Source organism: Lontra canadensis, unplaced genomic scaffold, assembly GCF_010015895.1.
Source record: "Lontra canadensis isolate GAN:19392208 unplaced genomic scaffold, GSC_riverotter_1.0 scaffold180, whole genome shotgun sequence".
Classification (NCBI taxonomy): Eukaryota; Metazoa; Chordata; class Mammalia; order Carnivora; family Mustelidae; genus Lontra; species Lontra canadensis.
Window position 1 is genome coordinate 955,123 of NW_022631174.1, and position 15,186 is coordinate 970,308.

At 41.7% G+C, this 15,186-nt stretch overlaps 1 protein-coding gene across 1 annotated transcript in view; it reads right to left on the bottom strand.

The window, feature by feature from the left end:
* Positions 1–14,782, bottom strand: part of PAFAH1B1 (platelet activating factor acetylhydrolase 1b regulatory subunit 1) — a 91,351-nt gene extending 76,569 nt beyond the window's left edge. The window contains exon 1 of the mRNA XM_032846725.1: positions 14,410–14,782. The gene's annotated coding sequence lies outside the window, so the exon portion shown is untranslated. The remainder of the gene's footprint in view (positions 1–14,409) is intronic.
* Between the last annotated feature and the right edge of the window lie 404 nt (positions 14,783–15,186).

A 15,186-nucleotide genomic window follows, 5' to 3' on the forward strand; every position in this document is an offset into this window, starting at 1 on the left:
GCTCAGTGGGTTAAAGCCTCTGCCTTCAGCTCTGGTCATGGTCCCGGATCCTGGGATCAAGTCCCGCATGGGGCTCTTTGCTCAGTGGGAGGAGCCTGCTTCCCCCTCCTCTCTCTGCGTGCCTCTCTGCCTACTTGTGATCTCTGTCTGACAAATAAATAAATAAAATCTTAAAAAAAAAAAGAAAAGAAAAAGAAAACCCTGGACCATCCACCCACTTGCAGTCTCTGGATAAGGTACTTAATAAATACACAGTTCTTGCTAAAAGGTGGGATGGTTAATGAGATTATACCAGTTTTCAACCACTCTGCTTAAAACCTTTCTAGAACAAGGGTATATGTAAAGCTTTTAAAAAAAAAAAAAAAGGTGGGGCGCCTGGGTGGTTCAGTGGGTTGGGCCTCTGCCTTCCGGCTGGGGTCGGGTCATGATCTCAGGGTCCTGGGATGGAGCCCCACATCGGGCTTTCTGCTCAGCAGGGAGCCTGCTTCCCTCTCTCTCTCTCTGCCTGCCTCTCTGCCTACTTGTGATGTCTGTCAAATGAATAGATAAATCTTAAAAAAAAAAGATGAATATCTTGCATCACAAACTTCATGAATTACAAACTGTCTTAGTATCTTTTTGATCTTCAACTGCACTGTGTCCTCACAACTACTTACACAAAAATGCAGAGATCACACACACAGAGAACAATGCAAGTAATATAAATGAGCAAAGCAGGCAAGGTTGTAATCTTTCCATACTAGATTCATTTTGTTTGCGTATTAATTATACTACAATATTCTTCACTTCCAGAGAAATATACTCTGTTCCACTTTTGCTAACTACTGCAGTCACCCAACTATACTTTTTTTCCATTTCTTACAGAAACATCAACAAAGAAGTATTTCTTCACTATAAAAAAACAGTGCAAGGGCAATAATAAATAGTAATGAAATGGTAGGAACTTGTTTCACTGGTGAGCTTATCCCCATCTATAGGAGGGCAGCTGCAACTCCACTTGGGCCAATTGTTGCCATGGGAACATGTGAGCCTCACAGTTCCAAGAGCTCCTAATTTTTCAGGATAATCCAAAAATGGAGACTTTATGCAAAACAGCTAATTTTTAAATGTTGACTAAAAAGAATTCTTTTAGGGGCACCTGGGTGGCTCAGTGGGTTAAAGCCTCTGCCTTCGGCTCAGGTCATGATCCCAGGGTCCTGGGATGGAGCCCCGCATCGGGCTCTCTGCTCAGCAGGGAGCCTGCTTCCCCTCCTCTCTCTCTGCCTGCCTCTCTGTCTACTTGTGAGCTCTCTCTCTGTCAAATAAATAAATAAAATCTTAAAAAAAAAAAAAAGAATTCTTTTAACAATGCAATGCAAAAAGAAATGCAATTATAGATTTGGTTCTGCCTAAAGGCTGCCTATCAGTGTGTAAACCCTAGCACACTACTGGATTAATATGGGTTTTTGTGGGTTTTTTTTTTTATTTTTTTTAAAGATTTTTAAAATTTATTTGACAGAGAGAGAGAGATCACAAGCAAGCAGAGAGGCAGGCCGAGAGAGAGGTGGAAGCAGGCTCCCCGGTGAGCAGAGAGCCTGATAGGAGGCTCAATCCCAGGACCCTGGGATCATGACCTGAGCCGAAGGCAGAGGCTTAACCCACTGAGTCACCCAGGTGCCCTTAACACGGGTTTCTGAATAGTTGAAGAGACTGAAGAAAGAAAAACAGGATTTAAGAATTTATGGTCTAAAAAAATATATGTATCAGTGCTAACAGTATGATCCGATTTATTCAATTAACAACATAAGAATTACTAAATAATAAATATTTAATTAACCTTAGGACAAATTCTGCAATGCAAAAGCAAAAAATAATTTTTTTAAGATTTTATTTATTTATTTGACAGACAGAGATCACAAGTAGGCAGAGAGAGAGCAAGGGAAGCAGGTTACCTGCTGAGCAGAGAGCCCAATGTGGGGCTGGATCCCAGGACCCTGGGACCATGACCTGAGCTGACCACAGAGGCTTTAACCCACTGAGCCACCCAGGCGCCCCCGCAAAAAATAATTTTATCATGTTATCTACAGAAAGCTTCATGTTTACTGAAGTACTATCTGTAAGGAAAATTTAGAAACAACCTAAATGTCTACTTTTGTAGTACATGTATAAAGAAACTACAGAAGGGGTGCATCAGTGGCTCAGAGGGTTAAGCCTCTGCCTTCAGCTCAGGTTGTAATCTCAGGGTCCTGGGATCGAGCCCCGCATCAGGCTCTCTGCTTGGAGGGGAGCCTACTTCACCCCCAACCCTGCCTCTCTCCCTACTGTAATCTGTCAAATAAATAAATAAATAAAATCTTTTAAAAAAAAAAACTACAGTATAATCATATATGATAAACTATACAACAAAATAAACTAGATCTATATATATTAGCAATACATCTAGAAAACATCTTGTTAAGTTAAAAAAACAATTGGTAGAGGGACGCCTGGGTGGCTCAGTGGGTTAAAGCCTCTGCCTTCGGCTCAGGTCATGATCCTGGAGTCCTGGGATTGAGCCCTGCATCAGGCTCTCTGCTCAGCAGGGACCCTGCTTCCCCCTCTCTCTCTGCCTGCCTCTCTGCCTACTTATGATCTCTGTCAAATAAATAAATAAAATCTTTTAAAAAATAATAATAATAAATAAATAAATAAAAAGAAAAAAAGAAAAACCTTCATCCGCTCCCTATTTTTTATTTACTTAATATTTATATAACACTTACTATATGCTAGTCACTGCTTTAGGTGTTTTACAGGTGTTCATTTACTCCTCACAACGGCTTATGAGAACTTAAGTAACTAGTCTTTATAGTGTGCACGTGTGTGTACACACACACGTGTGTAAAATATAGATAACACAGTTATGTAAGCAGCAGAGCTAAAAGCTGAACCCAGCACCTGGGCTCCATAGTTGGGGCTCTTAATCATTCAACCATGCTGCCTCCCTACTTCCTAAAGTCTACCTGCTTTAAAATAGTTCATATGGCCCTTGATGAGTATCTGGTGGTCCCTGCCCACATTTCAAGTCTCATTTCTAATCAAGTTCCACTTTGCTCACACTCCAGTAACACTGAGCATCATGTAATGTAGTGTCAAGTCTTCCTTCTCCCCACTTTGTGACCTTTATGATTCTACTTCTGCTGTTCCCAGTTTGGAGCACCTTCTAGTACTTCAGCATGGTTCCTACAACAGACTGCACTGAATACATCCCAATGACTGAATCAATTTTTTAATGCTTCATAAGGTTAGTGAACAATAAAAAACAAAAATTTCCTATTTTAATTACACTGGCAGACATATGAAACACAAATACACCAAATGTTTCAGGACTCAAGTCTTCAGTACACCTAACTGGTTATCCAGTTAAAACACACACAAACAGGGTGCCTGGGTGGCTCAGTTGGTTAAGCAACTGCCTGCAGCTCAGGTCGTGATCCTGGAGTCCCAGGATCGAGTCCCACATCAGGCTCCCAGCTCCACCAGGAATCTGCTTCTCCCTCTGACCTTCTCCCCTCTCATGCACTCTTTCTCTCAAAAAATAAATAAAATCTTAAAAAACACGCACACACACACACACACACACACACACAACAACAATAACCAAAAAACCTTCCCCAACCTTGGTCCTCCTTCAACTCTTTCTTAAGTCTATGATGGAGCCTGGAAATTTAAATTTTTAACAGATAAAAACCTACATCTGATGAGGATGGTCCATTAACACCCTGCTTTAAAGGCCAGATCAAGGTCATCAGACCAGATCAACTCCTCTATACTAACTCATGACACCAGCTATACTGAACTACTTGGAACTTTCCTCACCAAACAAGGTGTACTCATGAGACTGGGAACTAATCATTTTCTCTGCCTGGAACCCCAAATGATATTAAAGGATTTCTTTTAAAATGTTCAGCATCTTTGTGAAGACTTCTTTGAACAGTATGGGCCCTCATCACATGAAGTACATACTTTGATTACAGCAGTGTTATGCTACCTTTGCATATTAAGTTATCCAAAGGTAGCATACCTTCAAGGGCAGACATGACAATCATGTCTGTATACGCTGTACTTGGGATATAAATTTGTTAAAAAATGTTTGCTGGAAACTTTGATGAAAATTTATTTTTTCAAAAGATTTGTTTTTAGAGAGAAAAAGTGAGAGTGCAAGGGGAGAGGGAGAGAAAGAATCCCAAACAGACTGCTGCTGAGCATGGAGCCCATAGCAGGGCTCCATCCCACGACCCTGAGATCATGACAGGGGGCCAAAATCAAGAGTCAAAGACACTTAACTGAGTGAGCCACCCAGGCACCCCTAAAAACAAAACAAAACAAAACAAAACAAAAAACTGATGAATATTTAGAAGAGAAATACATGTAATGGTGTTGAATTTTTTTTTATTTTTATTTATTTTTAATTTTTTTTTTTTAAATAGGCTCCATGCCTAGCATGGAGCCCAATGCATGGCTTGAACTCATAACCCTGACATCAAGACCTGAGCTAAGATCAAGAGCCTGAGCCTCCCAGGCACCCCAGGAGCTTTTTGGTTTTTTGTTTGTTTATTTGTTTTGTTTTTAAGTAGAAACCTAACACAAATCTCTTAAAAGTGTTGCAATGTAAGGGCAAGATATAAAAAGAATTGTAGTAAATGCAATTCTCAAAAATAATCCTACTCTCAAATTATAAATTCTCCTTAATGTAAAATAAATCTTTCAAGACATAGATCTACCAGTTCTGTTTTGAAAGTAAGAGTTTAATCAGTCAAAATGTTTTGTTTTCTGCTGTACTATTTAAAACTTATTATTTGGGGGGCGCCTGGGTGGCTCAGTGGGTTAAGCCGCTGCCTTCAGCTCAGGTCATGATCTCAGGGTCCTGGGATCGAGTCCCGCATCGGGCTCTCTGCTCAGCAAGAAGCCTGCTTGCTTCCCTCTCTCTCTCTGCCTGACTCTCCGTCTACTTGTGATCTCTGTCTGTCAAATAAATAAATAAAATCTTTAAAAAAAAAAAAAACTTATTATTTGGTGTATTCAAATACTAGTAAAGAATCAATGACTAAGATACCCTATTTGCTTTGTTTCTCAGATCACAGCAGTCTCCCTCTAAACAAGCCCCAAAATGGGGAAATGGGAGAGCTCTTCCCTAAAATCCCAACACTGAACTTTACTCTTAGAATAATTTCTAAAGGGATATATAATTCACTTAAACACATTTCTTCAAAAGCTTTCCTTGATCTTAGGTTTCCAAATTATAGTCACAACATAAGGATCTTAAATATCCTAAACAAAATTTTTCTGATAGTCAAAAATGTAAATTGTTTTAATAAATGGGGAAGAGATGAATCCGTTTTACAGAAAAACTCCAATTAACATGTTGGTAAACACTGCTCCCCTCCCCAAACACTGAACTCGACTAGCTTCCAAAGGATAAAGTAGGGGAAAGAAAAAACAGTAACTTTAGGGTACAGAGAAAACTGGAACATACTATGTAAACTAAATGATGAAGGTTAACACCACCAATGATATTTTGTGTGTATCATATAGCCCTAGATGATAGGATGAGAAGTGCACTTCACCTCTGTGGTATTTCTTCCCAAAACCCTTCACCCAAGTCTACTGAAAAAACCACCACACAAACCCAGTTTGGAAGACATTTTACTGGATACCTGATGAGTACTACTCAAGACTCACAGGGTAGGAAGCCTGGGTGGCTCAGTCGTTAAGCCTCTGCCTTCAGCTCAGGTCATGTTCCCAGGGTCCTGAGATGGAGCCCCACATTGGGCTCCCTGCTCAGTGGGGAAACTGCTTCTCCCTCTCCCACTCCCCCTGCTTGTGTTCCTTCTCTCGCTGTGTCTCTCTCTAATAAATAAAATCTAAAAAGAAAAAAAAAAAAAAAGACTATCAGGGTAATGAAAAACAAAGAACCAACAAGAAACTGTCACAAACCAGAGAAGACTACAGAGGTATAACCAAATGTATTATGGTACCCTGGGATGGATCTAGAACAGAAAGAGGACATTAATGGAAAAACTAGTCAAATACAGATAATGTCTGGAGTATAGCTAACAGTAAATACCAAGACAGACAAATGTATCTCAAAAATATAAGGGCGCCTGGGTGGCTCAGTGGTTAAAGCCTCTGCCTTCGGCTCAGGTCATGATCTCAGAGTCCTGGGATCGAGTCCCGCATCGGGCTCTCTGCTCAGCAGGGAGCCTGCCTCCTCTTCCTGTCTCTCTCTGCCTGCCTCTCTGCCTACTTGTGATCTGTCAAATAAAAAAATAAAAAAAAAAAAATCTTTAAAAAAAAAAATATATATATATAAGATGTTAACAATGGGAAAAATTGGGTTCAAGGTGCATGTACTCTGAACTATCTTTACAACTTGTCTGTAAACTGAAATGATTCCAAAATAAAAACTTATTTAAAAAAAAAAAAGGATGGGGCGCCTGGGTGGCTCAGTGGGTTAAGCCGCTGCCTTCGGCTCAGGTCATGATCTCAGAGTCCTGGGATCGAGCCCCGCATCGGGCTCTCTGCTCAGCGGGGGGCCTGCTTCCTCCTCTCTCTCTGCCCGCTTGTGATCTCTGTCAAATAAATAAATAAAATCTTTAAAAAAAAAAAGAAAATTCGAGGGGCGCCTGGGTGGCTCAGTTGAGCGTGGGACTCTTGATTTCAGCTCAGGTCATGATCTCAGGGTAGTGAGATCAAGCCTGCCTGCATCAGGCTCCGAACTCCGTGTGGAGTCAGCTTCAGATTCTCTCTCCCTCTGCACATGCCTCTCTAAATAAATAAATAAAGTCTTTAACAAAAACAAAAACCAAAAACAAAAAATACCTCTGAAGAGATCACTGGTTTCAGATACACATAATGGATTGGGGGGGGCCATGGGGAGGATTCCTAATTCTTTTTTTTTTTTTTTAAGATTTTATTTATTTATTTGACAACGACACAGCAAGAGATGGGACACAAGAAGGGGGAGTGGGAGAGGGAAAAGCAGGTTTCCCTGCCAAACAGGTGCCCCCTTAATACTAATTCTTAAAAAAATGCACTTAAGGGGTACCTAGGGTGGGCTCAGTCAGTTAAGTGTCTTTTTGGCTCAGATCATGATCTCAGGGACCTGGGATCAACCCTGGCATCAGGCTCTCTGCTCAGTGGGAGTCTGCCTGGGATTCTCTCTTCTCCCTCCGTCCCTTCCCCCCGCCCCGCCCCACTCACACCCCTCTCTCTCTAAAATAAATAAATCTTAAAAAAAAAAAAAAAAAAAAAAGAAATACACTTAAAAATTTAAAAAGCTACTCTATTAAGGGGCACCTGGATGGCTCAGTTGGTTAAGCATGACTTTGGCTCAGGTCATGATTTCAAGGCCCTGGGATCAACCCCGCATCCAGCTCCCTGCTCAGCAGGGAGTCTGCTTGTCCCTCTGCCCCTCCCCCCACTCCATGGTGGGGGAGCACGATGTGCGTGCAAGCTCTCTCTCTCTCAAATCAATAAAATCTTTTTTAAAAAACCACTATGTTAATATAGTAATGACTATTTGATTAAACTGTACGTTAAATTCTCCTTTAAAAAATCTTTAACAGGGCACCTGGGTGGCTCAGTGGGTTAAGCCTCTGTCTTCAGCTCAAGTCATGATCCCAGGGTCCTGGGATGGAGCCCTGAGCCCCTCATCGGGCTCTCTGCTCAGCAGGGAGCCTGCTTCCCCCCTCTCTCTCCACCTGCCTCTCTGCCTACTTAAGATCTCTGTCAAATAAGTATATAAAATCTTTTACAAAAAGAAATCATTTACTGAAGGATTTACAGGACATTCATCATTCAGTAGTAGCCATTATTCTCTGAATTAGATACTACCAACATTATCCATTTATAGATAAGGAAGCTGAAGCTTCTGCTCAAAGAATATAGTGGGCAAACTGTGGAATTAGGACTACTAAAGTAATCATATATGGTTTTAGTCAATAGCTTAATTTGTTTACTGTGATAATGCTGAATGTGTAACTCTCCTGCTTAAAAAATAAAAATTAGCAACAAAAAAAACAAATAAAATAAAACTGGCTCATCTTCACCTTCCTTTCTTTGGCAGTCAACATATTTTTTCTTCAAATTTTTATTTTATTTATTCATTTAAGTAATCTCTACAACCCAATGTGGGGCTCAAACTCATGACACCAAAATCAAGATTCACACACTCTTCTAACTGAGCCAGCCAGGCTCCTGCAGTCAGCATATTTTTGATAAAATAAAAACAAATACAAAAAGATGAATAAAATATGCCTTAAGCATACAGAGCACTAATATCACAAAACATATCGTTCTTTGCCAAAGACATAAAGTAGATTAATCAGTATGCAAAATCTTAATAAACTTGAAATTCTGTATGCCTTTAAAAAATTGAAGACCTTGAAAATTTCCCAGATTCTTAATTTCACTGTTACCAAAAGACAATCTCTCTGAGAATTTTTTAACTTTTTAAAAAAAATTTATTTATTTAGGGGTGCCTGGGTGGCTCAGTAGGTTAAAGCCTCTGCCTTTGGCTCAGGTCATAATCCCAGAGTTCTGGGATTGAGCCCCACATCGGGGATATCTGCTCAGCAGGAAGCCTGCTTCTTCCTCTCTCTCTGTCTCTCTGACTACTTGTGATCTCTGTAAGTCAAATAAATAAAATCTTTTTTAAAAATTTGTATTTATTTATTTGACAGGGAGAGAGAGAAATCACAAGTAGACCAAGCAGCAGGCGGCAGGGGGTGGGGGGGGGAGCAGGCTCCCTGCTGAGCAGAGAGCCCAATGCACTCAATCTCAGACCCTGAGATCATGACCTGAGCCAAGGACAGAGGCTTAACCCACTGAGCCACCCAAGGGCCCCTCTGAAAATTTGTTAACAGCCTTAGTTAAATGTCAATAATTCTTGACATGTTAAGAGCTCAAAGAACAGATAATCACAATGAAAAATAAAACAAATAATTACAAGATGTAAATGTAATACATCCAGGTGGATTAATTCACTTCTTATGGATGAGAATTTAGTGAATTTAGTGGCCCTGATGCAAGTATTTCAGCAGTGTGACCCTATTCCCTCAAATAACATAAAATCTCTCTCTCTCTTTTTTTTTAAGATTTTGTTTATTTGACAGACAGAGATCACAAGTAGGCAGAGAGGCAGGCAAAGAGAGAGTGGGGGGTGGGGGGGAAGCAGGCTCCCTGTGGAGCAGAGAGCCCGATGCAGGGCTCGATCCCAGGATCCTGGGATCACGACCTGAGCCGAAGGCAGAGGCTTTAACCCACTGAACCACCCAGGCGCCCCCAAACATAAAATCTCTTTAAAGGAAGTATGAACACTTCTTCCCCCTTCACCTCAATTCCTGAAAGATCACTGGAAGTCAGCTATTACAAAGAACTATAGCATAGCACATTTCCTTTCACATAACCCTGGATTCAATCTATTACAACAAGTATTTATTTACTTACCAATACTACTTATGCAGATTTACTTAAATGTCAATATTTAATATTAATCTATTAACACTTGCTTATTAATACTACCAGCATATACGCAACAAGTATTTATTTACTTATTAATACTACTGTAAAGCAGTATTAGGAACTCTCTGGGAGTCCCTACTCAAATGCCTAACGCCTTAATCAAGCAAAACAGCTAACAATACAGGACTGTATGTTAATAAATGCCAATTTAAATGATGCAGGCAATAAATGCTCATGGATTTTCACCATTTTAGAAAAGAAATTCACAAACACAAGAATAGTCATAAAAAGGGTCCGTTTTGTCAAAAGAATGAGGAATCATGCAAGGCAATACCTAAGTGGTTTAACACCTGTATTTACTTCAATCTAGCTGCTACCCCAACATATGACCTCAGGGAAAGACAGTCTCTAAATTTTAGTTTTGTCACCCATAAAAATACCAATCTGCCCCAAAAAGTAGCAGAACAAATGAAGATGAATACCAAGTTCAATACATTTACAAAGTTCCAGGGAAATGTTTATGACAATGTTAAATGACAGTAACTTTAGAGGGTATCTTTCCAGAAGTATCCTTAATGCATAGACCAATCCTACCTACGAATGTAACAACCAAAAGCCACCATCTTTTAAAGAGAAAACAATAAATCAAAATAATAAGCACTTATGATGTCTGCATCCACTGAGTATAAGCATTTCACAAATACCAATTAAATCTAACTGCCATGGCAAGGTTAAAAATTACACAATAGTAGTTCAGACACACACACCAAGATTCTATTTAAATAACTACCTGAAAATGTCATGCCAAACTAGCAACAAAGCTAAAACAATCCAAAAAGCCTTAATTTAAGCAGTTGATTATTAGGCTCATATTAAAGCATCTTTTTTCAGTAAGTATAGATTTCTCAAAACATTTGGCCTTTAGCAACTAGGATTCACTCTATAGCTAAACATCTTCAGGAGAACAGGTTTTCACCTTTTTTTTTCCCTTTATCTTTTCAGAACTCATTGCATTCCATTAGTTTTATTTTAAATAGAGCAACATTTTAAGTAAAAACAAAACAATTACAGACCTACTGTAAAAGACTTAAGAACAGTGACAAAGAATTTCCACTTCACTTTTAACTATTTCTCTCTTTCCAACATACATGAAAACAGGTTACCTGTCACAATGAAGTATTTTCAAAACAGAGACTTTGAAGCAAATTAAAAAATCTCTTTTAGGACCACAGCAGACATGGCCAGCTCAGTTTAAAACCAATTGAGCCTTATGTCCCTTTGGCAAAAGAGTATGTGACTCACTACTGTAGAACTCAATGGAAAGACTTGGAAAATTCATTCTGGTTGCCTTAAGATTTTCCTTTGAGTTTGTTTTTTAAAGACACCTCCATACTAACATTGTCAACTTCCATAGTTTCTATGGCTTGTTTATAAAGATGATAAGTTGTGAGTAAGATGAGCCACAGGAAAACAAAAAGTAAGGTCCTATTTTTTTCTTGAGTACCTAAAATACGAGCCACAAGGTGTATATATGCAAATATGTGTAATACACATTGGCATTCATATTATTTAATACATAAAAGAGAAACATTTACATTGAAAAAATAAAATAGAGACAATGAAACATGGATGTTCTAGCTAGAGAGAAAAGTTATGATACTGATTTTTTCCTTCCAGACACATCTCCAAATTTCCAATATACTAAAATTATTTTAATTGGAAAAATGGATACCAAATAATTCTACTAAAAAGATGAAATCTATGCCAATCTCATTAAAAATTTTATAAATAGGGGTGCCTGGGTGGCTCAGTGGGTTAAAGCCTCGGCCTTCAGCTCAGGTCATGATCCCAGAGTCCTGGGATCACCCTGCATGGGGCTCTCTGCACAGCGAGTAGCCTGCTTCCCTTCCTCTCTCTCTCTGCCTGCCTCTCTGCCTACTTCTGATCTCTGTAAAAAAAAAAAAAAAAAAAAAATCATAAATACAGGATTATGAAGAATTTTAAAAACTGATCTCCAAACTAAGCAAAAGATCCTGTCACATGTATCAGAAACGTCCACATATACATATTTGGAAATAAAGCTCTCTTAAACCAAATTATTTTACGCTCCTGATCAATGAAGAGTCTACTGAAAAAATCACCACTCTTACTGCACTTTTATACCTTAAAATAGTAAGATGGAAATATGTGACATAACATAGTGAATTACCATTCCCTAACTCACTCATTCCTCAACATATGAACCCTTCTACCTTCTAATCACATTAAAATAACAAAAGTGTGAAAATATATCATACATTGACAAACAGTCTTAAATCTCATCAAAATCACATTTACCACGTGAATCTGACATTCTTTTGAAGGTATCTATTTACATGAATGCTTGATGCAAGACACTAAAGTGACCTACCGTCTCTATGGTAGAACCTTACAAAAGGTCCCTTTCAAGGAACACCACAAGAAGAAAACCTTTATAAATAGCCTTTAACACAAATTATCTTACCCTTTTTACTCATCTTTAATATTATTAAAAAATAAGATTTACTGTTTCAATCCAAACTAAAGTAAAAGAAAACAACTACAGTATTCTCATTTAGATTTTTGCCATATTTTCAGTTACTATTTCTTGCCAAATATTTCTGGCATTCATTAACTTACATTTACTTGACTAAAACAATTAAAAAAACATTAACACAGGTTGTATATATATGTGTGTATGTATACACAAATACAGAAAGACAATAAGTGTCTGCTTTAGGGCAGGGACATTGCTTTTTACCCCAATCATTCAATACCCACCTTGCAAAAATGGTGGAAACTAAAAACATCAGATTTTAAAATTTACTACAGAGAAATGCCTTTGTTGTAGCACCAATTAGCATCAAATAACCTTACAAAACATAAGCAGAAGAAAAATGCTATGAAAGGGCAATCTAGCATTTCACAGCTTCTGCTCTCTTACTCCACCCAGTCTCCTCAGCTCAATGGCTGTTCACAGCATCCACAAATATTAGCCCATTTTTAAAAGGGGAGGGAGTAGGTACCAAAATACGGTTATCTCTATCAAAATCAATACATACAGAAATATCTCATAAAAAATTGGGTTTCTTTCTCTGATTTATAAAACAAATTTAAAAATAACAGCTTCAAATTTGTTTTAAGAGATCCTCCCCTTCTGAACAATCCAAACAATGATAATTTATAATAAGACATGAAAGAATAAATCACCCTAAATACAGATTACACTTATGCTTTAATAAAAACGGCAATTTGCAAATGCCAGTTATTTTGCAAAACTGTGTCTTGAAAGACACCCATGAGAGATTAAAAGCTAGCTGATGTCTTAGAAGCAAATCAGAATTTTTAAGTAAAAGCTTTTTATATATTCAATATTATATCACTGCCGACATATCCAGGCAGGAAATTTTCCTAATTAAGAACCCTTGCAGCAATCAAGCCCTGCTGCAGGGAAAAAAAAAAAAAAAAAAAACCAACAAAAACAAAAACAAAAAAATTTTATTTTTTTTTTTTAAGCAAATACTACTGTGGCAAAAGAGGAGGGATGACATTACTGGTATGAAAGGCCCAAGCTCTCTCCTCCGCCCTAGTCTCAAGATGAAATTCACACAAAACAACCCACTTCCCAATAAAAACAGAATTACCAAAAATGGCATATATTTTTTGTTTAGCCTTTAAAACGTTATGAATCTCGAGGACTACGTGCTGAAATAGAGGTCGGGATAACAGTAATATCTTTATTCTCCCCCGATTGCCTTTAAGGAAGGGGGGGGGGGACCTTGGCATGACATCGCCCACTGAGAATGAAACCACAAATCTGGTTCTTCTCTTCAAAAGCACAAATTCTTAACCAAAGGGTTGATGTAATTTGGACCCAAACCCCAACCCCAAAAGAAAATTTCCTGCCTCCTCCCAGGGAGTTTCTTGCTAAGTCACTGAAGAAAGGCAGAAAAACAAATAAAACCAAGGCACCTTGCTTGCTCTCTTATCTATAATACTGAAAACCTACTCCACTTCTCTACTGCTTAGAGAGAGAGAGAGTTAGAATTTGCCCACCAGCTCAAAGACATTTTCTATTTTTTCACCTGGGAGACTAAAGAAGGCACTGCGTTTCCTAAAGGAGTGGGGAGAAAGATGAAGGGGAATGGCTGAGGGCCTCGAAGCTGTCTTACAACGTCAAAAGGCAACTCCCGTCTCAGGAGCCAGTGGCAGAATAGAAAAACCTGCCAGATTCGGTGGGTGGATGCTGCGGATGGTTCGGTGGGTCAGCCGCTCCTCTGGAGAAGGTGTAGAGCCTGGACCACCACACAGAGGGACCAGGGAAGGGCTGGGCCATCCTCCTCAGGTCAACCCCATCCTAAGGACAGGTGGGGGACGGAACGCCTGAAGGCCTGTGGGTGCCGAGGCCGCGCGGAGCTGAGCGCAGTCCCCGAGCCGCCAACTCCGGGTGGGGTGGGGACTGCGGAGCTCGCCTTCCGCGGCCAGGGAGAAGAGGGCCAAACCCTTTCCCCAAGATCAGAGAGCGACCTGCTCTCCACGCCCTTCCTACCCAAGAATACTTTTCTTGCTAAGTCACTGAGGGAGGAGGGCGATCTATTCCCGGGGAGGGCCGCGGGTGGAGTCGCGGCGGCTCCGGCACCCCAGAACCCGGGCCGGGGAGGAGGGGAGCAAGGGCAGCGCCCTCCCCGGCCTGTCCCCCCTCCTCCCGTGTCTCTCACTCAACGGCCGTCGCGGCCGCCATTTTGAGAGCGAGGAGAGAAGAAGAAGGAGGAGGCGGCGGCGGCAGGGGGAGGGGAGAATGGGAGGGAGGGGACCGGCGCAGCCACCTCGTCAGGCCGCCCGGCCCGGCCCGCAGCCGCCCGAGCGCTGTGGAGAAGACAGAGGAGAGGGCGCAGACCCTCGCCGCCTTACCGGAGCGCTGCACCGCCGCCTCCGCAGGGCCTCTTCCGTCCTTCACTCCCATCCACCGGCGGGGGAGGGGGAGAGGGAGAGGGAAGGGAGGAAGGAGGGAGGGAGGGAAGGAGGGAGGGGGAGGATGGCGCGCTGGGCCCGGTCCCGGGAAGGGGGAGGGGAGGGGAGCGGGCGGGCTCCTCAGCCGTTCCGGGGCTCGAGCCCAAGCTTGGCGCTCGCGGTTTCTCTCGCTCGCGCCCGAGCTCTCCTCCTTCTCTTTCTCGCTCCTTGGGCCCCGGGATCGCTGCTCGTTCGCTCGCTCACTCGCTATCTCAGTCGCCGGACTCCGCCGCCGCCCCGCCGCTCCAGCTCCGTCTGTCACAGGAGCTGCCCCAACGCCCTGACGTCACCGCGCCGCCGCTGAGGCCAACGCCGCCGCCGCCGCCGCCCCAAACCCGCGGGGATGAGAGAGGGGAGGGGGGCCGGGAGCGGAGAGGGCTGCGGCGCATGCGCCGGCCTGGGCCGGGCCCTAAACCGCGCTGCCTTCCGCTTAGCGGGCGGGCTTGCTATGCGGTTTGGCGGTACCGAGTGGCGGGCGGTAGAGTTTGCGCAGGAGGTGCGCCTTCTCGCGTTCCGCTCGCCTCTGTAACCTTGGGTTCCTTTTTCTTAGACCCGCGTCTGACGGTTCAGGGACCCCATGAATTCCGGCTCTGTTCACCTCCCCGCCCTGCTTTTGCCCACAAACAGAGCCGTCCCCGTTTCTCCCGGGCAACAGCGGGGACCCGTGAGGACCCATGG